The 27,350-nt window shown below is 36.1% G+C and overlaps 1 long non-coding RNA gene across 1 annotated transcript; it reads left to right on the top strand.

The window, feature by feature from the left end:
• Positions 1-10,391: 10,391 nt before the first annotated feature.
• On the top strand, positions 10,392-26,781 carry LOC115923470. The gene is made up of 3 exons (XR_004063901.1): positions 10,392-10,760; positions 25,833-25,854; positions 26,698-26,781. It is a non-coding gene; the product is annotated as an uncharacterized LOC115923470 (long non-coding RNA).
• The last annotated feature ends 569 nt before the right edge of the window (positions 26,782-27,350 follow it).

Below are 27,350 nucleotides of genomic sequence, written 5' to 3'. Positions count from 1 at the left end.
CATTTTATCTCAAATAATGTATTTCATGATTTTGTAGAATCTTGAGTGACTCTTTTGGTAATTTTACTGACAATATGATATCGCAGTTAATATTTGTATACAGAGCATACCACTCCTGTGAGCTATTATGGGGTGTATGTTTTCTTCATTGTCAGTATGTGTATGTTTATATTAATTATGCTGTACAGCAAATGATGGAGTGTAAATTATAATAATTGGAGAAATAACGATAATTTTTCTACTGATTATATTTAAATATTGGTTTGTACAGAGTATAAATGCATGGAGCCCCGATCTAAAAAAAAAATTGCAATTGTGTTCCGTTTCGAACAGAATAACCTGCGATCATCAAGACATTCCGAAGACTCCTTTGTTTTCCACGTACACTAATGTATAGGACGCTTACGATTTTCAAGAAAGTATATTGAATTATGTTACAAACATGATGTAACTGTTAAGAAGATCGTTATTTATTGTTTGTATTTGTGTATATATTTAAATTTATATTGGGTTGATACTTGCACGATTGTGTGCAAAATATTGTACAGTTATTTTTAGAATTTCTTTTTTCTTTTGTTTTTCACGTTATTTACCACGTCAAGAAAGTCGCTTAACGTGTTGTTGAGTTGGACCAAATCTTAGAGTTAAAATTTCAAGGTCTAGTTCGAGCTAGTACAGAAGATGAGTGCTATCTTTTAAGAAATCACAATAATTATTTTGTACATAGCCTACTGAAAATGCTTTTACAGACTATTGAGAATATTCATGCCAAACCTCTCCACAGAAGAACCCCTTATTTTATGGTTTTGTATGCCTTTATGTATGGATTTTTAAATTGTTGTTGTTGTTATTGTTGTCACACTGACATGTTTACCTGTATCGTCTACTAATTAGTATGTATATATTATGATGGAGCATTCTTCGTGATATTTTGAAGATTCCTTTGTTTTCTTGACTGTCGCTACACTGATCAATCTAATTACCTGGAGAATATACTATAATTCTCAATGTTCCATTAATACACTAGTTGTTACCCTTGCAAACATGTTTCCAGATTTTCATACAAAAGTCAAAACAAAGTTTCATATTTGAACGACCACGGACATTGCTTTTTACTTGTAGAAATGTTCATTAAATATAGTATGTCAATGATTAAAACAATACCATTCCAACAGAAACTGTTGTAGTTGTTTTAATACAAATCTATGAGTGACAGTTTGTAACAAGGTTACGTTGCAGTTTGTTGTAATAATTATGTTACAAGACTTGTAAATAATAGGAGTTTCACATGATATTCATTGCATTCATCTGACACTAATGCTTCACATACAATATGTGTCAAATATCGCTACACTGAGCAACAAAAAGATTGTGAAATAACTGTCATCTTATTCTGGAATTCAGATATTTTTGATGTATATTTTGTACGAGTATGGAAATATTGAGACTTATAAGCCTAGTCGAAATTTGTGATGTAAAAGACGAATTTTTACGAGTTTCGTTTGTTTATTTTCGAGTTAAAAATTAAAATGGAAAGAAAATGTTACGTATATATACATATAATACTATTTCGATGTTTGTATCCAAGAATTGTGCAACCTCACATTTTTTAGAGTGATTTTTTATATTGTGTTATATATAGTTTTGTATATAGTTTTCTATAGAGTTTGTTCTTCGTCTCAAGTATGTATGACGTTCCTTGAGGCTTCCGTACAATGCTATCCAGTCTGGAATTTTTCACACATACGTTTTCTTGAGTATCATGTTTATGTATTACAGCTAGTAAGCGACTTCGGAGATACTATCTGCTTGTATATTGGCGATACGTTGTGTTGTAGAGTTTCTTGCAATTAATTATGATTAGTAATCATGTGCGAGAGAAATGATTACGAACGATCATTTTCGTGATGATAATATGATTATGTATGAATTAATTATGAGGGCAGTGTACATTCTACATTTTGTGACCGCAAGGATCTGTCATTTTTGTACTATTTTCTTAGTTCATAGATATTCTGATAATGAAAGAAATATAGTGTTATGTTACAAATTTAAATCAAAGAAAACTTTAGTGACTTTAGAAATGTTAATTGCCTACCATACGGTATTTTGTCTTTCTTTTTCTTTCAAAAAGAAACTGTGTTTTTATTTTTTAAGCAATTATGTTGTCCTCTTTATAAATTCTATCAGTCATTTTACATGTTTCCTTCATATTGAACTAAAATTTTCATACATAATGTTAAAGTAGAAATTAACTGCTTTCAAACCTGCAGTCATAGGTCAACGTTGAGTGTCGTTTTGAAACCAATTTTGATGAATAAAAGTTTGCTAAATGATAAACTGCTGCTGGTGACATTGTACAATATGGTCGGTCTTCTGTGTTTGCGAAACGATGAGGGACATATAGTTATGCTGAGAGAGAGAGAGAGAGAGGGGGGGTGAATAGAGAGAGGGGCAAGGGGAGGAGAGAAAAGAAAAAGAGAGAACGAGAGCGACAGAGATGGGATGGGGATATCGGAGGGAAGAGAGAGAGAGAGATTATAAGAAGTAGGCCTACGCTTTCGTCCATAAAGCGACTATTAGAGCAAGTTTGTCTTTATTTCCCCGCATTTAGAGTTCATATAATTAAGTTTCTTATCAAATGTTCATTTTAGTCGTTGATGATTAGGGTGTGCTTAAAGCCCCACCACTATTGTTTTTCCTTTTAATAAGATGTAATTGTTCACAATGCGACCTCTTTCTCGCAAATGAATATTCAGACCATCACACCCTACTGCAAAGTATGGTGCTGAAGTAGTATCTTGGACTATGTAAAGATAGAAAAAAGTTTTGAAATAATCCCTCATAATTTAATCACAACGTAGGAATATATTCCAGTGTCTAAAAGTTGTATATTTCCGCTTATAGGTTTCTCATTGCAGGTGCACAGTAGGCCAGGGGGGAACCAAAGTGCGCCAAAACTCATTTTGGAGGATTTATTTTGTATAAACCCAGAGGAAATGTTTGGATTTCCAGGGATTTTCGCTTAAATTTGATTACTAACATTTTTTCTGATGTCTAAAGCTTTAAGTTGATACCAGATTTGGCTGCCCGATTCTGCCCGTTATTATGTTAGAGCCGTTTTCCTTGCAACATTGCGCCGAAAAATGTGTTTACTTTGGTCCGCGGTGTCAGAACAAGTGTTACGCGCCCCCACGTGACGTGATTTATGACCGCAAATCCTTCATGATTCAGCCGCGGACCCCCAAAACAACACGTTTTTCGGGGCAATGTGGCAAGGGAAATCGGCTCTAACATAACAACGGGCAAGATCGGGTAGCCAAATTTGGTACCACCTAAAGCTTAGGCATCAGAGAAAATGGTGGTATTAAATTTTAAGCAGAACTCTACCGAAATCTAAACATTTCCTCTGGATTTATAAAAAAACATGGATAATTAGTCCATTTGTTTTCAGTGAATTACCCTATAATACATCATGAAGATTGTGTTTCTATTAATTTTAACCTATTCATGCAACGAAATGAACTATCAGGAATATGTGAGAGCAATTTCATATCAATAACTTAAAAGCTTCATGTTAAATTGAAAGATTTATAAAATAAGTCACTTTTGCACTAAAGCTGTGAATACATGTAACTATGTAGGATTTTGCTGTTTGAAGGAGTAAATTTATACCCTTATTGTGCATACCGGAATTAAATATTTTCTGAGGTATTCCTAAATGTATTACCTATGAACTGGGCAATTTTTTTTGAAAAACATAAATCACCAAAAATGAGTTTTGGCGCACTTTGGTTCCTCCCTGGCCCACTGTGCGCCGCCCCTGGCCCGGGGTGTATAAAACAAATAACCATGCTCAGATAGTCTGCAGTACATAGCTACATCGATCATCACCCAAATGGATATTCATACTTTTGTTTCTGCTTTTTGTTAAATCATATTATATGTACAGTATTTTTATAAAGCTAAACAATTTTTGTTTTGTTTATTTTTGTTTTTATATGTTTTAATGATAATTCTTTTATTTCAGGACTTTTTAAAATATATTATTTTAATTTGGATTTATACACCTTCATCAAAATTCGATGAAGTAATTTGAAGAAGAAAAAAATAACAAACAAATCCATACAAAATACTGAAAGAACCGTTGGCCAAGAATTTTTTTTGCAGGGATCTCTAAAAATAAATAAGCTAGTATACTTCACTTTTCATGAATATATTCTCTAATTTCAGTTATTAATCCGTGTTTTTCTGCATGTGCTCAAATAAATTCGATGTTAGGCTGGTCTACATCTTTAAAAGTGGGTATACCCAGATCTCCCGCACGTGCGCACATGGACGTAGAATCAATTGCGCCTGTGAAAATTGATATTTAAGAGTAGACCTTCCTTTCTTTTTGTTTGCCCACTTGCACAGACCAAGTAATTTTGTATGACATGGATATTTCTCGAGGGATCATAACATCTTTTCATGTAAACTTACGATGTATTCAAAAGTTATTATTTCAAATCATCGTCAGGGTCTTGTTGATAAGTACAAAGAGTACGGAAATGTTCTGACAAATATTCCCCCAAAAGGGAAAATTGAATTACTATTGCAATTTGCTACATAATAATATGCACGACACAAATAAAACATGGGCCATTATCAATGAATCGTAAGTTGGAAAATAAATATCACCGAGAAGTGATGAGGTGGATAGACTTATTAAGTAGGTTCATGGAGAAGATATGCAAATTATATCTGCATCTAATATTGTTAATGTATTTAATGACTTTTTCGGGGTAAATATTGGACCGAATTTAGCAAATGAATTGCCGAATGAAAATATGGCATATGGTGGTTATTTGGGGGAGAATATATATAGAGCAATTTCTTTATTTTTGGAATTCGAAACCAATAACTGCAGTTGAAGTTAGAAGTCAAGTTTTGCTACTTGATACCTAAAAAGACATGTCGTCGCGATAACAGTCCAGAGCAATTGATGAAAGATAGTGCTCCCTAAATTTCACATCCACTGGCATATATATTTAAATTAATTGTCATAAGAAACTGGCAAGGTTCCAGATGAAATAAAAATTGCAAACGTTACTTTCCTACATTAAAAAGGGCCAAGAGTACATCCAGGTAACTATAGACCAATTTCATACGTTCAACCTGTTATAGGAAAAGTTTTAGAAAAATGGGATAGATATCGGATTAGTTCATTTTTAGAAACAAATGATACATTAAATTCCAATCAATATGGATTTCGGAAGAAACATGGTACTACATTGTCATTTATTAACTTGATGAATTCAACATTGAAATACATAGATCAGGGGAAAGTTACTTTCGGTATTGTGAGGTGGTCGAGATCTTGAGATCAATGACAGACATACAGATCCTGTGAGAGGAACAAGCAAAGAGTCACTTTATTAGTAGTAACCAGTAACTGACACATTACATATCACATTATCATGGAGATCATGCATTCCCCAAAACGTCATTTTATCAAATACAAAACGAGTAGATTTGCCCTTTAAAAACCAATTGCCACTGTACAGTACAATTAAGCTGAAACTCTCAACATTAACACAGGTAAATACCTGACCAAAATACTTAAACAAATAAGTAACAGTCAATATAAAACTAATATAAAGCAACACATTCACAAATGTGGATAAACCAACACACAAGTAAGCACATATTATATAATGAATAATGAAACTGACAATATCATAACAATGGAACAAAGACAACATATCTCTGCTTTAAATATCAAAATATCCCAAGACTAGAAATATTGATAAATCCTGGAAACTATAAATCTCTTTATATCTGCATCAAATACAACTTTCATCAACCACTCCAATCTAAATATTTATCTTCCATACTTTTCTTACTTCCAAACAAAGTCTGACAATCTCCTGGCCTACCTTCACCACTGCTCTTACTCCTATTATTCCATATCAATTTTACATGTAACAATATTCTTTTAAAGCGATCTGCAAAATGAGAAATAAGGTTTACAATGATAGAGGGCGCTAGAAACCCATTAATGGCTAAATGGTCAAACAAAGTTCAATCGTCACTGTTTGATGTGCCATAATTCATATCCCCTTAGCAACCAAAATGCAAACAACATGCATTTCTTCCTATGTTCCCTATATTTCTCACTGACCTTGTTCCTGAACCAAGAACTAACTCATCACATAAATTAGAGCGTAACTTTGGCCCTGGCCCTGGCCCTGGCCCTGGGGCCAGGTACAACATTAGCGCGCACGCACTACACCCAATTTTGGTACAGCGTTCAATTGATTAGTGTACATGACCATGTACTACAATATAAATGAATGTAGGCCCTATAACAAATCATAACGTTAAGCATCGCACATTTTAACATTAAATCCCTGCTTCCACTACAATCATATCAACCCACATGATACAGCAAAAATAATCACTGAAATCGTTCTGACACAATACTCAATTTACATAACAAACATTTAGCATAACATTATATTAATATTTAATAAACATAAAAGTGGTCCAAACTTCAAGTTTAGTCAACTCACCTGTGAGAGGTACAAGCAAAGAGTGCGTGTCGGCTTGTCTCCGCACTCCGCCCTCTACAGGTTAAAGCCAGGGTAATTTCCAAACCTCTTACAGTATCTTCATCGATTTTAAGAAAGCATTTATTACAACTAATCATAATATATTACTAGGTAAAAACCATCGAACTATGGCATGCGAGGGTAACCTCTTAAATGGTTAACAGACTTAGTTACCGATTTCAGTTTGTTCAATGTGGTCAAACATTATCTCATAGGTAAGGATCAGTTTTTTTTTTGGGCCCTCGAAAATTCGAAAAATCGCAACCCCCCCCCCCCCCCCCTTGAGCGCCAGGGGTTAGGGCCCATCTCCCTAAAGGCAAAATCAACGTGTTTTTACATGTTTCTTTTCCCCAGGCCCGCCCCCCCCCCCCCCTGGATCCGCCACTGATATTCACATATAGGAAGTTCGTGCTATAACATTTAGTGAATGGACAACTCGTACAACACCACTATTTAAAAGATTGCTTCATGTTTAATCTAGTTAATAACAATTTGCCTCATATTTTAATAGTTTAAGAGTACTGTGATATTATAGAGCAGAGCTATTCCACAAGACAAAAAGAAGGTGAAAAATTACGTCCTCCAAAAAACAGAAAAATCTGTTTTCTTTTCTTCCTCTTCTTTTCCAATCATCTTCTCCTTTCAATCTTCAAATGCCTATGCCACTTATCCGGAAGATCTGTATACATAGATTATAGGCCTACCATGGAGTTCAATTGTTTTCTTCTCGCAATCGCTCATTATCAATTCTGCCAGGTATCCGACCACAGAAAAATGTACGGAAACACTGACTAAAAAGTAAACCAGCAGCGGATACGGGGGGAGGGCGGATGCAGGCCCCTGCTTAACCAAAGCTGGCATACTCTCGATACAAAAACAAAAATATAACCTCACAAATGTGTACATTACATTTACATTACATTTTTACTTTATTATAATTCCCTGCATGTCAGCTTAGAAATAGGCTTAAGTGAGCCACGTACGAAAGCCCCCCCCCCCCCTTTACCTCCCCCACGACAGTAGGCATGCGACAGCCTCTAGATTCAATTACACTGTAATCTTTATGGAGACTATTTCCAATATTGTCACGGATTAAAGTTATATTTTGTTCGTCCATGCAGCTACTTTGAACGACTGAATCCAGTTTTTTGATCAAAATTTTGATTCACAGTCGCTATATACATATAGCTAAGTCAGTCCTCCATCCTCCATTCTTGAACAATCCTCTCACTAGCAAACTAGCAAGTTCGGTGAACTAATTATATATTTTAATAGATTGAAACATACTTTAACATGGAATATTAACAAAGATCCACATATATGGAGGTAGATCTAATAGGATTAGAAGTAGAGAACGGTACAACAAATCGTCTTCTTTATCTAATAATTTAATGCCAATGAAACAACAAAGCTTCAGCGCTTCGCGCGGGAGGGGGGGGGGGGCAACTGAATTCAGACAAGGACACGATACAACGAATCGTCTTCTTTCTCTAATTATTTAATGAAACTGGAAAGGGATGGGCGAAAATGAATTCAGACACGGATTAAGAGTAATAATTTAATGAAACGTCAAAGCTTGGGGGAAACTGAATTCAGACAAGGACACGATACAACGAATCGCCTTCTTTCTCTATTGATTTAATGAAACGTGAAAGCTTTCGCGCGGGATGGGCGAAAATGAATTCAGACACGGATTAAGAGTAATAATTTATTGAAACGTCAAAGCTTCCGCGCTTCACGCGGGAGGGGGGGAGAACTGAATTCAGACAAGGATTACAAGTCGAAAACGTTACAACGGAGCGTCTTCTTTCTCTAATAATTTAATGAGGTGTCAAATGTTCCGCGCTTCGCGCGGGAGGGGGAAAACAAAATAATAACCTAGTTACTGGCCCGGGTTTAAAGGGTTAAATTTGTAGACATAATGGACATTTGCATAAATATATTTGTCGGTAATTAATTGGTGGCTAGTTTTGTTGGTAACCGATGGTTTCTACACCCCACCCCTCGCCCACTGAAAAAGGTCTGACGACGCCCTTGATAACAACACAGTTTATACACTCAAGATAGTTTTTGCAAGTAATGGTGAAGTACCGGACCACTGTCTTTGTGCATTATGCAGCAACGAAGCATATACAACGTCTCACGACGTGACATATCACTTTCTCTAACTTCTAACCAATCAGAAGGCCTCATTTTTTTTCCGGGAAGTGCCGGTGGACAATAATGCGCCAAATGCGATTCTCAAATGGCAAAAGATCCCTACTCTTGGAGGGGGTAGGAGAAAGCAATTTTACGTCATATTACTCCAGGAAGTGTTTGCAAATGCGTCTAATGTGGTTCTAAAATTGCAAATGCTTCCTACTCTGGGAGGGGGTCAGAACCCTCTACCATACCCACCCCCGCTTGGTCGTTCCGCTCCCTCGCCGCTGAAGCCTCGCTCTGTCGCTTCATCATTTTACATATATTTCACCCCCATGCCATGTTGTGCCCCCCCCCCCGGTAAGAAATTCCTGGATCCGCCACTGATGCCCATACCCCTTGAACTTCGGGGGCTCCACCCCTTGACCCCCGCCAGGGCTTTGCCCCTAGACCCCACTTTGAAAAACGTTCAGCGGGGCCTGCATGTAAGAGCGGGGTGATGCGAATTTTTTTGTCAGCCACCCCAAACGTTTTTTCTCATTACGCCACTGAACCTTTTATTATAAAAGATAGAGATATGCTAAAATGATTTGCATCATGCTTTTTGTTATCAAAGTAACAAGGATAATTGATAAAAAGTAGAGGAAGAGGAAGAGACATGCGCACTGTACTTTCAGTAGTAGGTGTGCCAAGTCCTTACGTAGGTAGGCCCAATAATTATGCAAACATGTTGTTTTCGTGTTCTTTGAAAAACTTTGAGGAATTTCGGTAAAGGCACTTTTTACATCAAAAAGTTAAACGCTTCCCATTCCCCGCACTACCAACTACTATTAACTTATACCTCAATCGCATGATATAGCAATTATATGCACCGTATAGTCCGGTCCGGGCCTGATTCGCATCTATTTGCCCTATACCAGACAGGTCGTCGGAAAATCTGGTCGATTTAGGAAGGGGGCACAAGTCCAAGAAAGGGCTCCCTTTGCTTGTCAACCGCCTCTGTCAGAGTTTTGTGTGAGCTTTAGCGATGAAAGGCTTTGGGGGGTGATTGGGAGGGGGAAGGAAGTAATATATTATAACAAGGATATAACATATAGGAGTTTTGCTGGCTGGACTATTCTTTAATCTAAACAAAAAAGTGAGGAAGAAAAGACAAATGAATACAACAACAAAATCCTGTTGATGTACAGGCCTTTGTAAAGCCGGGGGCGGGGTAAGTGAAGGGAATGCATGTAGGGAGCACGGCTGAAATTACAGAACCATCCAACCTTGCTCCAGCACACTTCACTTCCCATGCTTTAAACACAGGCCGACAGTTGTCACATCACCCCCTCCCCTAACCAATTCCCCTTGTTTCAGGAACAAACCCTTTTCAGTCATTGTGCGTAACAGAGTCTGAAATATGAGAATACAAGTACGCTAAGACTTTAGCCGCTCCTGACACAGCCACAAACTGACAGATCTAGGCTCTGCTCAAGGCTTTAGGTATTATATATTATGTTTGTCATACTGTTCGGAAAAGTATATATTATTTCGATTAAATAAATTGTAATCGAATGAAGTTTTGAATATGAAATAGGACCGGGGCTGTCTCTATAATTTTATATGCATGCATGCACTGCATGTTATTGCATGTATCTGCGCATGTGCTATGCCTTATCCGGCGAACTCGGACATTTAATTCGGTGATCTAGTCTTACATGGACTTTTTGAGAGATTCCCGAGACCCCCAATACGAAAAGACGGGACGATATCACAGCCCGCGCATTACCGTTATGTAGTCATTTAGTTTCTTGTAATGACTCGATGAGTTCTTCAAAGTAACCATGGATGCTTTTAATTTAATGGTCATGATTACCACCTGCACCGCGCTTATATGTTTGCCCAACGAAGAATAAAAAAAAACTTCCTGTTGGAATGTTGGGACTCTCGGAATCGATCTCAGGCCGTAAAATCGGGACAGATGAACCAGTTTGATCGATAAATGTGCAATATTCTTCACAAGCGTTCATTTCTTCAAACAAAATGGTAAGCTTTATTTTACTTTCAATAATTTATGAGACTGTAATATGCCTTTGGGATTGTAAGGTACATGCGAATATTGCTCCGGGCCACTTGCTGCCAGTGCTACAACTAAGTGCTGTTTTTAACTTTTGTACATAAACAAAATATAACATGTTTGTTAATAATAATTGACTTAACGCTTAATTGACTCTCAAAAGCACTCCTACAAGACATGTGGACTAACCATAAGTACGTTATGGAGATAGTTCCTGGGTGCGATTCTTACTGTCTAAAATATTTTTTTCACACATAGGCCTTTATTACAATTTTTTTTAAAGTTTCGTGTAAATATTCCAACTGTCGATGAGGAAATGAAGTAATGTTTTTTTTCTTCCAATCAATGTAGTTCACCTTTAAAACAAAAAATGCTCCACTACTCGGCAACCAATTTCGTTCACTTTTTTTTAAATATCATCTTTAAAAAATATATAAAATGCTCCCCTACTCGGCAACTAATTTCGATTCGGTTTGTTTTGTCGGACCGGGTAGCCTAACATTTGATTGTAGATTGGAAAACATTGCAATTAATCAAAAAACTACATAGAGTTTTATCTAATGCGTTAGAAAGAGCAGAATAAGATCTACGAGATGATACCAGTATCTATCTCTGTACCCATCCCCTCTCCCCGAAAAAAAAAAAGAATTAATGCCCTTCTGGCTCTAAACAGACGACTTTATTTAATGTGACCGTGAACATATAACCATGTACATTTAGCAATACAATGAACTTCCGGTAATACAGAGTGTATCAAAAAAAATGTTAGCCAATATTGGTAGCTTCTTATTAAAAAGTTATAACCTGTGTCACCTTCAATTTGTTGTAAAGAAGAACTAATCCCATGTCTAATTATACCATTTTCATAATTGGGCTGCCAAGAGTGACCGGACAGCAGGCTTTTCCAAAAGTATTGTCAAAATCCTCTTGTACCTAATTTGGGCTGAAGCAATGATTGTGGGTCAAAATCCATTATGTATGTTATCTCATTCCAAAACAAATGTTCCTTTATTCCTTTATTCGTAAGCTTCTCATTGAGTGATACAAAATGGATAACAGTTTATCAGGGATGTTACCTTTTAAAAAATAAAAGTCTGTTGTCAATTTCTTTGATATTTATCATCATAAATCTTCTTTCTTGCATTTGGGTCCAGTAACCTTTGAGTTTTCGATTGTTATTCGAGATAAATTTGTATTACCTATTTTAATTTGAATTATATTTACAGTACTCTTGTTTGGACACTCATGATTATTGTTATCAATATACATATACTTTTTCGGCAGTACTATTCTATCGTTATATTGTTAGATATTTATCTTGATTATTTATTGTTTGTTTTAAATATGTCATTGATGTACCATTATCATTTTTATGTTAATTCGATGTATTTACATTGTGTCACACGGCCCCAATGGAAATCAGTCTTGTAACTGTTTGGGCTTTTTTAACCGTGTATAAATAAAGATATCATATCATATCATATCATATCATAAACACATTATGCTCCTTACGCGTGTGAAATGGCGCAGTGGACAGGTGAGCAGAGAGAACTTGGATATATCATGAGACGAGAAGTTATTATATAGGCTGTTTAAAATAATTAAAGGTTATCCTGTCGATTCCAACAAGGTTCTGTGAAAACCTAGTACATTGCCTCATTTTAAACAATGAAGCACAAGGCACAATTTAACTTTTAAAATAATTTAAGACCAAAGAAGCGCATGCATATGGCCTGACCAATATTACCCCTAAAGCCAAAACTTGGAACAAGGCGATTTTGACAACATTTGTTAAAGACCCTAGTGCTCATTCACCCGTGGCAGAAATTATTATGAATAGGGTATCATTGGAAAGAAAATTAGTTACTCTTCATCAAGAAAGCAATTCCAAAGTCATATTGGTTATGACTTTTCAAATAGGAGCTACCACAGTTGGGTCAACTTTTTATTGAAACGCCCTGTATAATCGCAAGTGACTCATTCTGATACATGAGCATGTATTTCGCAATGCCATAATTCTCACGCGATGACAATGTGAACGGTTGCGCAATCACATGCCGTCATGTTATTCGGGAAATTGACAATTATAAAAATATGTGCCTGCAAGTGCATATATTTTTATAATTGTCAATTTCCCGAATAACATCATTATCATTATCACACTGGCAGATTGGGGGGAGCACAACCGGTCTCTGCCCCCAATAATAACGGTGCCTTATTCAATATATATATATTTTTTTCATTTTCATATTTTTTTCTTCCAATAAAAACACAATATTTACATAATGAATACTAACAAAAATATACATTGGAAGGACCACTAAGAAAGCAATACTTACCAGGAGGGGCCCTGTACAAATAATTATAAAGAAAGAAACGAGCATAGATGAAATTTGAATGAAATCTATCAACATGCAATAGTAATAAAATATTCAAAAAACACCCATGCATAAAGGATTAAGGGAGAGATATCTTTAAAATATGATGAAACTGCATCATCTGACATCACACTACCTATCAAAAATGCTATCTGCTTGATGATAGCATCTACGCGCGATATATTCTATTTTTCATCTCACTATGTTACCGTAGCTGAAAGGAGATAAAAGCCCTTAGTAACTAAAATTGTCATTTTAGCTCATATCAAAGTGTCAACTTTAGAGCGCTATAACTTTTTGTGTTAGAAAAGAAATAAACTTCAAATTTAGATATAATATAAACCATATGTATGGACATTTTTTAAAGAAAGTTCCAAGTCAGCAGTTTTCATAATTCTTTAAATATGTAGAGATAGGTATTTTGGCGCAATCAATTAACCAGCTATGTGTAAGATAATAACAGACCTGGATTCAAATGATAGACTGGTATCACTCTCTAAAAACTATATACTTGAAAGTTGGAATCAGAACATGCACTCGCATCCCCTCACCCATAACCGTAAGATGCGGTGGGATGGTGTCAAGCTCCCCTCATTTTTTTGAACGCATCTAATAGGCATCCGGCCCGTCACCTCATATCCAGGAAGCAGAATTACACAATATCCGAGTATGCGGCTAGCTTGCTTGCAAACATCTTGTCTGGTGGGTGTATTTTTCATTACGAAATAACATATTTGCTACTGCTACCTGAACCCTGTCTTATAAAGAGTTAATATCCTTAGCAACTATGTACATAAGAGACAGGGTAGTACTGCAAACTTGCGATTGATTTGGATCAATCGCAACTCTTTATAAGACGGGTCTACAACGTCTCTTCCACCTTCACTTCATTGTGGTCTGGTCATTTAGCAGCTTGTCGTAGGCATTTGTGAAGGAGATCTCATTTGAAATGTTCTAATGTATTTCTCTCTTCCACTTTTCACAAGGGCTAATTGTCCTTTGGAGGTAATTGTACAGGAGGGGGGGGGGGGTATTGTCCTAGGGAATGATTTTCCGGGGGGTAATTGTCCTCGGGGGTAATATTCCTTGGGGGGTAATAGTCCCGCTGGTAATCGGCCAGGGGGGGGGGTGATTGCCCAGGGGATAGTAATGGTTTCCTAGAACCTGTTTCAGGCAGGGCATACCTAATTGTTGCCGATTTGACGTACACACACAAAGTACACACACAGCTCGACGATGTTACTGATGCATATTCATTAGGGCATAAGCGAATGCCTTACGTCAGAATACATTAGCGCGAACTTTTGACCCCGCACACTGGCAAAAGCGTCTAGAGTTTAGACGTTCTTTTCGACGATTGTTTCGGGGGATCGAGCGATGAGTGGAGACACCGCGCTCTGTGTGGGATGTGTGTAGGTTGAGGAGGACATAGAGGCTGTTCACACCGGCACAGATAGCGCGCGCTAGACCGCGCTATCTCCGCGGTTTGGAAGGTACAACGTCGTTTCGGTCCGCCCAACGGCTGACCGGAGTGAAGTTAGAAAGATATTCGATATTCGATATTCGATATTCAAAATGCGAATATAAAGCCAGTTTGATATTCGGATTTTCGGATATTCAAAATATCTCAATTCAATACACATAAACATATCTGATATAAGCTTGTTTTAGGTACCCAACCCCTATTGACCGGGACCATCATCTGTTGTCTGATAGATATGAATACAACATACATTTTTATATGACTTTTATCCCGGTCAAAAGGGGATAAGTCACATATCTTAGCAAAAAAAATACATGTCTCTCTTTAAAATATAATTATTCCATACGCATGCATATATGGGATAACGGGGCCTTTTTTTAGGTACCCATCCCCTATTGACCAGGAACATCTTCTGTTGTCTGATAGATATGAATACAACAAACATTTTGATATGACTTTTATCCCGGTCAAAAGGGGATAAGTCGCATATCATCAATAAAGATACCGGTCTGTCTTTAAGAAATAATTATTCCATACACATGCACATATCGGATATATGGGCCTTTTTTAGGTACCCATCCCCTATTGACCGGGACCATCATCTGTTGTCTGATAGATATGAATACCACGAACATTTTTATATGACTTTTATCCCGGTCAAAAGGGGATAATTCACAAATCTTATCAATAAAGATACCGGTCTGTCTTTAAAATATAATTATTCCATACACATTCACATATCGGATATGTGGGCCTTTTTTAGGTACCCATCCCCTATTGACCGGGACCATCATCTGTTGTCTGATAGATATGAAAACAAGAAACATTTTGATATGACTTTTATCCCGGTCAAAAGGGGATAAGTCACATATCTTAGCAAAAAAAAATACATGTCTCTCTTTCAAATATAATTATTCCATACGCATGCATATATGGGATAACGGGGCCTTTTTTTAGGTACCCATCCCCTATTGACCAGGAACATCTTCTGTTGTCTGATAGATATGAATACAACAAACATTTTGATATGACTTTTATCCCGGTCAAAAGGGGATAAGTCACATATCATCAATAAAGATACCGGTCTGTTTTTAAGAAATAATTATTCCATACACATGCACATATCGGATGAATGGGCCTTTTTTAGATACCCATCCCCTATTGATCGGGACCATCATTTGTTGTCTGATAGATATGAATAAAACATACATTTTGATATGACTTTTATCCCGGTCAAAAGGGGATAAGTCACATATCATCAATAAAGATACCGGTCTGTCTTTAAGAAATAATTATTCCATACACATGCACATATCGGATATATGGGCATTTTTTTTAGGTACCCATCCCCTATTGACCGGGACCATCATCTGTTGTCTGATAGATATGAATAAAGCAAACATATTTATATGACTTTTATCCCGGTCAAAAGGGGATAAGTCACATATCTTAGCAAAAAAAATAGATATGAATACAGCAAACATATTTATATGACTTTTATCCCGGTCAAAAGGGGATAAGTCACATATCTTAGCATCAAAAATACATGTCTCTCTTTAAGAAATAATTATTCCATACACATGCATATATCGGATAACGGGGCCTTTTTTTAGGTACCCATCCCCTATTGACCAGGACCATCATCTGTTGTCTGATAGATATGAATACAACAATCATTTTGAATTGACTTTTATCCCGGTCAAAAGGGGATAAGTCACATATCATCAATAAAGATACCGGTCTGTCTTTAAGAAATAATTATTCCATACACATGCACATATCGGATATATGGGCATTTTTTTTAGGTACCCATCCCCTATTGACCGGGACCATCATCTGTTGTCTGATAGATATGAATACAGCAAACATATTTATATGACTTTTATCCCGGTCAAAAGGGGATAAGTCACATATCTTAGCAAAAAAAATACATGTCTCTCTTTCAAATATAATTATTCCATACGCATGCATATATGGGATAACGGGGCCTTTTTTTAGGTACCCATCCCCTATTGACCAGGAACATCTTCTGTTGTCTGATAGATATGAATACAACAAACATTTTGATATGACATTTATCCCGGTCAAAAGGGGATAAGTGACATATCATCAATAAAGATACCGGTCTGTCTTTCAGAAATAATTATTCCATACACATGCACATATCGGATAAATGGGCCTTTTTTAGGTACCCATCCCCTGTTGACCGGGACCATCATCTGTTGTCTGATAGATATGAATACAACGAACATTTTTATATGACTTTTATCCCGGTCAAAAGGGGATAAGTCACAAATCTTATCAATAAAGATACCGGTCTGTCTTTAAAATATAATTATTCCATACACATTCACATATCGGATATGTGGGCCTTTTTTAGGTACCCATCCCCCATTGACCGGGACCATCATCTGTTGTCTGATAGATATGAAAACAAGAAACATTTTGATATGACTTTTATCCCGGTCAAAAGGGGATAAGTCAATAGGGGATGGGTACCTAAAAAAGGCCCATATATCCGATATATGCATGTTAATGGAATATTTAAAGAGAGTCATGTATCTTTTTTGATAAGATATGTGACTTATCCCCTTTTGACCGGGATAAAAGTCATATCAAAATGTTTGTTTATTCATATCTATCAGACAACAGATGCTGGTCCCGGTCAATAGGAGATGGGTATCTAAAACAAGGCCTCTATATGCATGTGTATGGAATAATTATATTTGACAGATAGACATGTATCTTTTTTGCCAAGATATGTAACTTATCCCCTTTTGACCGGGATAAAAGTCATATCAAAATGTATGTTGTATTCATATCTATCAGGAAACAAATGATGGTTCCGGTCAATTGGGGATGGGTACCTAAAAAAGGCCCATATACCGATTTATGCATGTGTATGGAATACTTATATTTTAAAAACAGACCGGTATATTTTTTGATAAGATGTGACTTATCCCCTTTTGACCGGGATAAAAGTCATATAAATATGTTTGTTGTATTCATATCTATCAGAAAACAAATGATGTTACCAGTCAATAGGGGATGGGTACCTTAAAAAGGGCCCCTATATCCGATATATGCATGTGTATGGAATACTTATATTTTAAAAGAGAGACATGTATCTTAATTGGATAAGATATGTGACTTATCCCCTTTTGACCGGGATAAGATCATATCAAAATGTTTGTTGCATTCATATCTATCAGACAACAGATGATGGTCCCGGTCAATAGGGGATGGGTATCTAAAAAAGGCCCATATATCCGATATATGCATCTGTATGGAATAATTATATTTTAAAATAGAGACATGTACCTTTATAAATAAGATATGTGACTTATTCCCTTTTGACCGGGATGAAAGTCATATCAAAATGTTTGTTGCATTCATATCTATCAGACAACAGATGATGGTCCCGGTCAATAGGGGATGGGTATCTAAAAAAGGCCCATATATCCGATATATGCATGTGACTGTATGAAATTATGATGTGCTACAGATACCTGTATCTTAATTGGATAAGATATGTGACTTATCCCCTTTTGACCGGGATAAGATCATATCAAAATGTTTGTTGCATTCATATCTATCAGACAACAGATGATGGTCCCGGTCAATAGGGGATGGGTATCTAAAAAAGGCCCATATATCCGATATATGCATGTGTATAGAATTATGATGTGCTACAGATACCTGTATCTTAATTGAAAAAGATATGTAACTTATCCCCTTTTGACCGGGATAAAAGTTATATAACAATGATTGTTGTATTCATATCTATCAGAAAACAAATGATGGTCCCGGTCAATAGGGGATGGGTACCTAAAAAAGGCCCATATATCCGATATATGCATGTGTATGGAATATTTAAAGAGAGTCATGTATCTTTTTTTGATAATATATGTGATTTATCCCCTTTTGACCGGGATAAAAGTCATATCAAAATGTTTGTTGCATTCATATCTATCAGACAACAGATGATGGTCCCGGTCAATAGGGGATGGGTATCTAAAAAAGGCCCATATATCCGATATATGCATGTGACTGTATGGAATTATGATGTGCTACAGATACCTGTATCTTAATTGGATAAGATATGTAACTTATCCCCTTTTGACCGGGATAAGATCATATCAAAATGTTTGTTGCATTCATATCTATCAGACAACAGATGGTGGTCCCGGTCAATAGGGGATGGGTATCTAAAAAAGGCCCATATATCCGATATATGCATATGTATGGAATTATGATGTGCTACAGATACCTGTATCTTAATTGAAAAGGATATGTGACTTATCCCCTTTTGACCGGGATAAAAGTAATATAAAAATGTTTGTTGTATTCGTATCTATCAAAAAACAAATGATGGTCCCGGTCAATAGGGGATGGTTATCTAAAAAAGGCCCATATATCCGATATATGCATCTGTATGGAATAATTATATTTTAAAAGAGAGACATGTATCTTTTTAGATAAGATATGTGACTTATCCCCTTTTGACCGGGATAAAAGTCATATCAAAATGTTTGTTGCATTCATATCTATCAGACAACAGATGATGGTCCCGGTCAATAGGGGATGGGTATCTAAAAAAAGGCCCATATATCCGATATATGCATGTGTATAGAATTATGATGTGCTACAGATACCTGTATCTTAATTGAATAAGATATGTGACTTATCCCCTTTTGACCGGGATAAAAGTTATATAAAAATGTTTGTTGTATTCATATCTATCAGAAAACTAATGATGGTCCCGGTCAATAGGGGATGGGTACCTAAAAAAGGCCCATATATCCGATATATGCATGTGTATGGAATATTTAAAGAGAGTCATGTATCTTTTTTGATAAGATATGTGACTTATCCCCTTTTGACCGGGATAAAAGTCATATCAAAATGTTTGTTGCATTCATATCTATCAGACAACAGATGATGGTCCCGGTCAATAGGGGATGGGTACCTAAAAAAGGCCCATATATCCGATATATGCATCTGTATGGAATAATTATATTTTAAAAGAGAGACATGTATCTTTTTAGATAAGATATGTGACTTATCCCCTTTTGACCGGGATAAAAGTCATATCAAAATGTTTGTTGCATTCATATCTATCAGACAACAGATGATGGTCCCGGTCAATAGGGGATGGGTATCTAAAAAAAGGCCCATATATCCGATATATGCATGTGTATGGAATTATGATGTGCTACAGATACCTGTATCTTAATTGGATAAGATATGTGACTTATCCCCTTTTGACCGGGATAAAAGTCATATCAAAATGTTTGTTGCATTGATATCTATCAGACAGCAGATGATGGTCCCGGTCAATAGGGGATGGGTATCTAAAAAAGGCCCATATATCCGATATATGCATCTGTATGGAATAAATATATTTTAAAAGAGAGACATGTACCTTTATAAATAAGATATGTGACTTATCCCCTTTTGACCGGGATAAAAGTCATATCAAAATGTTTGTTGCATTCATATCTATCAGACAACAGATGATGGTCCCGGTCAATAGGGGATGGGTATCTAAAAAAGGCCCATATATCCGATATATGCATGTGTATGGAATTATGATGTGCTACAGATACCTGTATCTTAATTGGATAAGATATGTGACTTATCTCCTTTTGACCGGGATAAAAGTCATATCAAAATGTTTGTTGCCTTCATATCTATCAGACAACAGATGATGGTCCCGGTCAATAGGGGATGGGTATCTAAAAAAGGCCCATATATCCGATATATGCATCTGTATGGAATAATTATATTTTAAAAGAGAGACATGTACCTTTATAAATAAGATATGTGACTTATCCCCTTTTGACCGGGATGAAAGTCATATCAAAATGTTTGTTGCATTCATATCTATCAGACAACAGATGATGGTCCCGGTCAATAGGGGATGGGTATCTAAAAAAGGCCCATATATCCGATATATGCATGTGTATGGAATTATGATGTGCTACAGATACCTGTATCTTAATTGGATAAGATATGTGACTTATCTCCTTTTGACCGGGATAAAAGTCATATCAAAATGTTTGTTGCATTCATATCTATCAGACAACAGATGATGGTCGCGGTCAATAGGGGATGGGTATCTAAAAAAGGCCCATATATCCGATATATGCATGTGTATGGAATTATGATGTGCTACAGATACCTGTATCTTAATTGGATAAGATATGTGACTTATCCCCTTTTGACCGGGATAAAAGTCATATCAAAATGTTTGTTGCATTCATATCTATCAGACAACAGATGATGGTCCCGGTCAATAGGGAATGGGTATCTAAAAAAGGCCCATATATCCGATATATGCATCTGTATGGAATAATTATATTTTAAAAGAGAGACATGTATCTTTTTAAATAAGATATGTGACTTATCCCCTTTTGACCGGGATAAAAGTCATATCAAAATGTTTGTTTATTCATATCTATCAGACAACAGATGCTGGTCCCGGTCAATAGGGGATGGGTATCTAAAACAAGGCCTCGATATATCCGATATAATTATGCATGTGTATGGAATAATAATATTTTACGTAAGACATGTATCTTTTTTGCCAAGATATGTGACTTATCCCCTTTTGACCGGGATAAAACTCATATAAAAATGTATGTTGTTTTCATATCTATCAGACAACAGATGATGGTCCCGGTCAATAGGGGTTGGGTACCTAAAACAAGCTTATATCAGATATGTTTATGTGCATTGAAATGTTATTTTTTGAATATCCGAAAATCCGAATATCAAACTGGCTTGATATTCGCACTTTGAATATCGAATATCGAATATCGAATATCTTTCTAACTTCACGCCGTTCCCAACAGCGAGCCACGGCGAGCCAACACTGGAGCACCTCTTGGGGGTGGTCCACGAGAGATAGCGCGGGCTAGCGCGCGCTAGAAAAAAGGGGGTGCTACGATAGACCGCGCTATCTCATTGCGGTGTGAACAGCCTCATAGATGATTGACGAATTTAAAAAATACATAAAAAAGGACAGAATTTGGACTAGTGGATGCCACGCGCATTTTTTTAATACTAAAAGTGTCATTTTTTGCACAAGATTTGAAGTAATAAACTTGTTAAATATACATTTGAGTGTTGGATATTACATATGTATGGTGCAATGAAACATAAAAGTGTGATTTACTCCGAATAGTGGGCTATCAAAACTAATTATATTTCAAAGTTTTTGACACACCCGGCATTTATCTGTTCAATGAAACTCTTTTTCTTGATTAAACATGTAATATATGTTGTCATGCCACAAACAGAAAGAAAAAATTATCAGATAATGTGATGGATGAGTCATTTTGTAATCCCAAATGAATTGATGTCTTTTTACAGGATGCGCATTTTGAGTGGAAACACACTGTACATGTACCGTACATGGCAATTCCAACATATTAGCAGTATAAGTCCATGGGCCAAAATCTGAAAAGGCACACATTTTTGTTCTCTTCTTTAGGACCCATCAGTATGTGCTTGTTGGCCACAAAGTTTGTGGTGAATGTGACCACTAGGGCTATTACCATGTTGACGGATCAAGAACATTAGAATTTTAGAAAATGTCATATATTTTTTTAATTCAAGTTAAAACACATTTTAAATATGTCAATATACGCAAAAAAGAAGACACAAAAAAGGTATTAAAAAAAATACCTAAAACTGATTTTTTTTTTTTTTTTTTTTTTTTTTTTTTTTTTTTTTTTTTCTTAAAGAAAAAAATTGGTTAAATGAAAATTTGCATAATTTAAAATGGTGACTTTCTGTTTTCTAGGACCCTCGGATATGATAAACTGTCTGGTTGCGACAAGGTAGGTGATGGAAGTGAGCGCTGGGCCGTTATAATGAAAACGAATCAAGACATATTGGAATTTTGACTGAATATTATGATTTTCGACAACATGAAACAAATCGTAAGCATTTAAAGGTATAGACCAGTTTTTTAAACGCCCCCCTCTCAACAAGTGAAATGGAAGCTCTTATTACCAATCATGTGAAAGAATATGTTTTTACTAATACGTGATGATACAAATTTTGCCGGGAAACCGCCTATTGATTGATATATTTGGCAAATTATAATATCTATCCGGACTGGATAGATATAGGGTAGTCCCATATACATCTTTCTGTGTACAGTGCTTGTAACTTTACCAAGACTGGGCCAAATTTCTTATCATTTTGATGATTCCAGAACCTTGCAGTACACACCAATGCTTATATGCTAGATGATCAACCTTTTCTGATCGATTCCACAACGTTCAAGTCTTTCACAATGTATATTGAAATTTTAGCTCATATGAGATGAAAGGAATCAGTTTTGAAAATACTGAAATAAAGCAAGTTCTGTACGCAGACGATATAACGCTTTTCATTGAAGATTCGAATTCATTTAAGGAAATTAAACATATTTTTGAATGTTTTTATAAAAATATCAGGCTTAAAGTTAAACAAGGACAAGACATTCATTTTGCCCTTAGGTCCACAAATATCCACTCATACATTTCCGTTTGGGAAGCAAGTTGACATTGTTAAAATACTAGGAATTTATTTTTCAATACACGAAGATATCAAAGAACAAATGAATCATAAAGAAATATTGAGCAAGATTAAAAAAACTTTTTACGTGGTGGAAGCAGCGCGATTTAACATTAATGGGGAAAATTCAATTATTGAAAGTATATGGCTATTCTCAAATTATATATTTATCATCATTGATGCCAGTTCCAGAATGGGTGTATAGCGTAATTGAAGAAATATGTTTTGTTTTTTTGTGCAGAAGTAAGGGCAAAATTAAAAAGAGCATCATGTTTTTAAACTATCAGCAGGATGGGCTCGAAATGATGAATTTCCGACTGTTTGTAGAGGCACAGAGAATAATGTGGATAAAAAGTCTTGTAAACAGGAACTCAAGCTATCAAATGGAAAGATTACTTTAAATTTGTATTGAAACGCCCTGTATAATCGCAAGTGACTCATTCTAATACACGGGCATGTATTTCGCAATAACATATTATCACGCGATGACAATGTGAACCGTTGCGCAATCACATGCCGTCGTGTTATTCAGGAAATTGAAAATTGTAAACACATGTGTACATGCGGTATCATTATTACACTAGGGCGCTTTCGCAAACGCGACGGAAGCAAAGACAACAGGAGAATAACGGCGATACAGCTTGCGAAAGCGCCCTACTATCAGATTGGGGGGGGGGTAGGAGCACAACCGGTCTCTGCCCCAACTGTGCTTAGTTGAAGTGTTCGGCGACAAAGGCACCTGAAAGATGATCTTTTTGTTTGTTGCTTACTTGTCAAAACTTCTTTTTAAAAATTGGCTTGTCAGAGATTTGGGGAATTGCACCCCTCACCCCCCCCCCCCCCTCCCACAACATTCTGGATCTGCCCCTGCTAATCATGGTTATTCCTGAAATAGTAAAATTAAAAACCAAACGAAATAAACAAATAAACAAAAAAATACCCCGAAAAGATTCATATGATTGCACGAGGTTCAAATGACAATAATTAAGTTAGGATGAAAGGGGCACTGTTGTTTTGACAGCTCCACTAACCGCTCTTGCACATAAGACCGACAGCCCACGAGACCTATGATGATAATGAAGTAAAATATAATTATAATTAATAATAATAATAATAATAATAATACCCATAATAATAATAATAATAGTAATACCGGTAATGATAATAATAATGATAATGATAATAATCTCGTGAGCCTTCCAGCCACTTTTCAGAGGATTCACATGATCCGAAGACCCACAAAAGTCACAACCCACGGGATCGATATTAATTTCCTTATGTATAACAGTAAGCGTAGGGGCAAAGTCAAATATCATGCCTAGTTTTGGTATTAATTTCCACTACTTTACAAAGTAAGTACTTCTTGTTTATTCAATAGATTTTTATAATGGTACACAATATTTTAGAGGTAAGAGAAAAAAAGTTGGAGGGGCTTCCGAAACGGCGGCCCTTTCGATCGTATTCATGTGGAAATGGGCGGTCGTGCCCCTCCCATCCCGCCTTGATGAGGGAATATATTTGTTGTTAAAGGGGTTGCAATAATTATATGTATGGTGCATGTATGACTGGAAATTTTTATGTTGGGCAGAAATAGAAATTCATGATTTTTTTCTTCAGTACAGAGCAAATGGGTGGGGACCTCGAAAGATACGTCACAGAGTTGCCAATTTGTGTTTGATTGATCACAACTTCAAAAATTCATAACTGTCTTATTTTAAATCAGATTTTGCTCAAACTTTCACTGACATGTACCTTTCACTTTTTTGCTATAAAAGCCAGCTTGATATCAGGGTGGACTTCCCCTTTGAAACTCTATTTAACCCCACCAATAGGAGGGAGGGGGTCAAAGAACAGTCGATGAAGAGGAGGAGGGGGGCTACTGATCACCCCAAAATTTTCTGACACGTCACAAAGTATAGAAGAAGTAATTATCAATTACACTTAACACTCATATTGGAACACTGTACATTACTTTGTAAATAATATATGTCACCGTTGAGCTACTGTACAGTCCCAGATTTAAAAAAAAATAAAAAGTCAGTTGAGCACAAACAACACATTTTGGCCGCTATTTTATATTTTATACATTCCATAACTCAACGAAATTGATATCAACTTAAAGGTAATTAAATTTTCATCATAAGACAACAGACCCATGGTGATCGAATTGAAATTTATCTTTAAAAATAGATTTAAACACACCAAACGCTTTCTCAATAGTCAATACAGTACTACAGAAAGCAGTCAATAACTTTGGGACTCTAATTTTCACTGAAAAGAGGGATGAACCTTTCCTTATAGATGGGCGAATTCCTTGAAAGTTATTAAAATAAACTTATCTGATTTCGATATATGGAAAAGAATCTTGTCGATAAAATTCCTTTTTTGTGAGAAAAAAAATCAACAAAATGCTTTTTCACTAACAAATTTCGATGTTCTATTGAAATTAGTATCAAAATGTAAATGATTTAATTCTCTTTCCTATAACACAACGGTGGTTCAAGTCTTCTTTGAAATATGTTTCGAAAATGTTATTTTTTGTAAAAAAATGGTTTGGTTTATTCTGTATTTTTCTCACCTTTTTGTTTTCGTTTTATTCACATGCACAGGCAAAGAGAGAAGACAATGACCGTGAGTACAATTTATTTCAACACATTCAAGAATTACGCATTCAAAATGTTTATCAAATGATCAATTTTAGATTAGTAAAATGAAACATATCTACCTTGGTTAGGTCCATATTGTCAACGAAAGGCGGAGAGGTTTTTCTTGAATTCAAAACATCACCTCTAATATCTCGGTGAACTTTGTTTTATTGTTTCTTTTATTGTTAGGGCATTATTCAAATGAGAGTCATCATGATATATAATAACAGATGTATTTATTAATGTCAATTAAAATATAAGAGTTGCAACGTAGAATTCTGTTCACATGCATAAAATCATTCCCAGAAAAAATTGGCGTCGATTGCACCACAATAGACCATTTTACCTGCACTTCGGACCATTACTTGATAAGAATATTGGGAAGGTTTAATTAAATAAGCGTAAGTGCATTCAAAAGATACATTTTCTTTACTTACGAGTAGGTATCCAAAAAAGCATTGAATAAGGTTACTCAGAAACATGTAACTTCATCCCAGTCAGCTCTTCTACAAAGGTTTTGTGAGGAATATGGGATGGGGTTGCGGTTTGTTGTCATAAAACAAAAATTAGTACCCCATCGCCCCCCCCCCCCCAAAAAAAAAAAAAAAAAAAAAGTAAAAAGTGGTGAGGCATTTTTCCTTTTTCTTCAGGTTATATGCCGAAATTTCGAAAACATTCTACGAAACATTATTTTCTAGAATAAGGGATACAAAAAAGTTTACTTTTGTGTTTCTTATGTGTTTTTTGTTGCTTTTGTTTACTTGTGACTGGATATATTAGAAAATTATATTCCAAAACATTACACAATTTCTCTTCTCTTTTTTTCCAGATGATTTCGGGATATCCGTTCCACCTTTAGTAGACTACTTAAAGACCATTTTAAGGGAATATAGTGACGGCCAGATCATAAAGGTAAACCATTCACTACGTTAATGTGATTCGCAGAAGGATCATTAAATTACTCAAGATTACTCCAGATATGAAATTTGGGGCACCCACCCCCTTTAGAAGAAGGGGAATGGTCACTTATTAGAAAGTAAAAAGGGGCACTTATCAAAAGGTGAAAGGGCACTTGTAAGAAATGACAGAGACACGTGTCAAAGTAAAAGGGGCACTCATCAGAGAGTAAAAGGGGCACCTATTAAAAAGGAGAAAGGGCATGTTTAACGTAAAAGGGACACTTATTTGAGGTAAAAAGAGGCACATCTTGCACCTGCAAAGGGGCACTCATCAAAGGTGAAAAGGAGCACTTATAAGAAAGGGAAAGGGGCATTTATTACGAAGGAGAAAAGTACCTGTCAGAATCGATTAGGGGCATTTATCCGAGCTAAAAAGGAGCACTTATGAAAATGGGGAAGGGGCAAAAGTATCCAAAATAAAAAAGTGCACTTTTGGGGCACTTTAAAAAGTGTAGGGGCACTGTACCCCCTTGTTCCGCCCCGCCCCCACCCCCCCCCCTTCCCGGAGCGCCGCCCATGATGT

The sequence above is a fragment of the Strongylocentrotus purpuratus genome, unplaced genomic scaffold (genome assembly GCF_000002235.5).
Source record: "Strongylocentrotus purpuratus isolate Spur 01 unplaced genomic scaffold, Spur_5.0 spur5_scaffold_14, whole genome shotgun sequence".
Taxonomy (NCBI): domain Eukaryota; kingdom Metazoa; phylum Echinodermata; class Echinoidea; order Camarodonta; family Strongylocentrotidae; genus Strongylocentrotus; species Strongylocentrotus purpuratus.
Note: the sequence above shows the minus strand (reverse complement) of the source record. Positions and strands in the feature narration are given on the sequence as shown.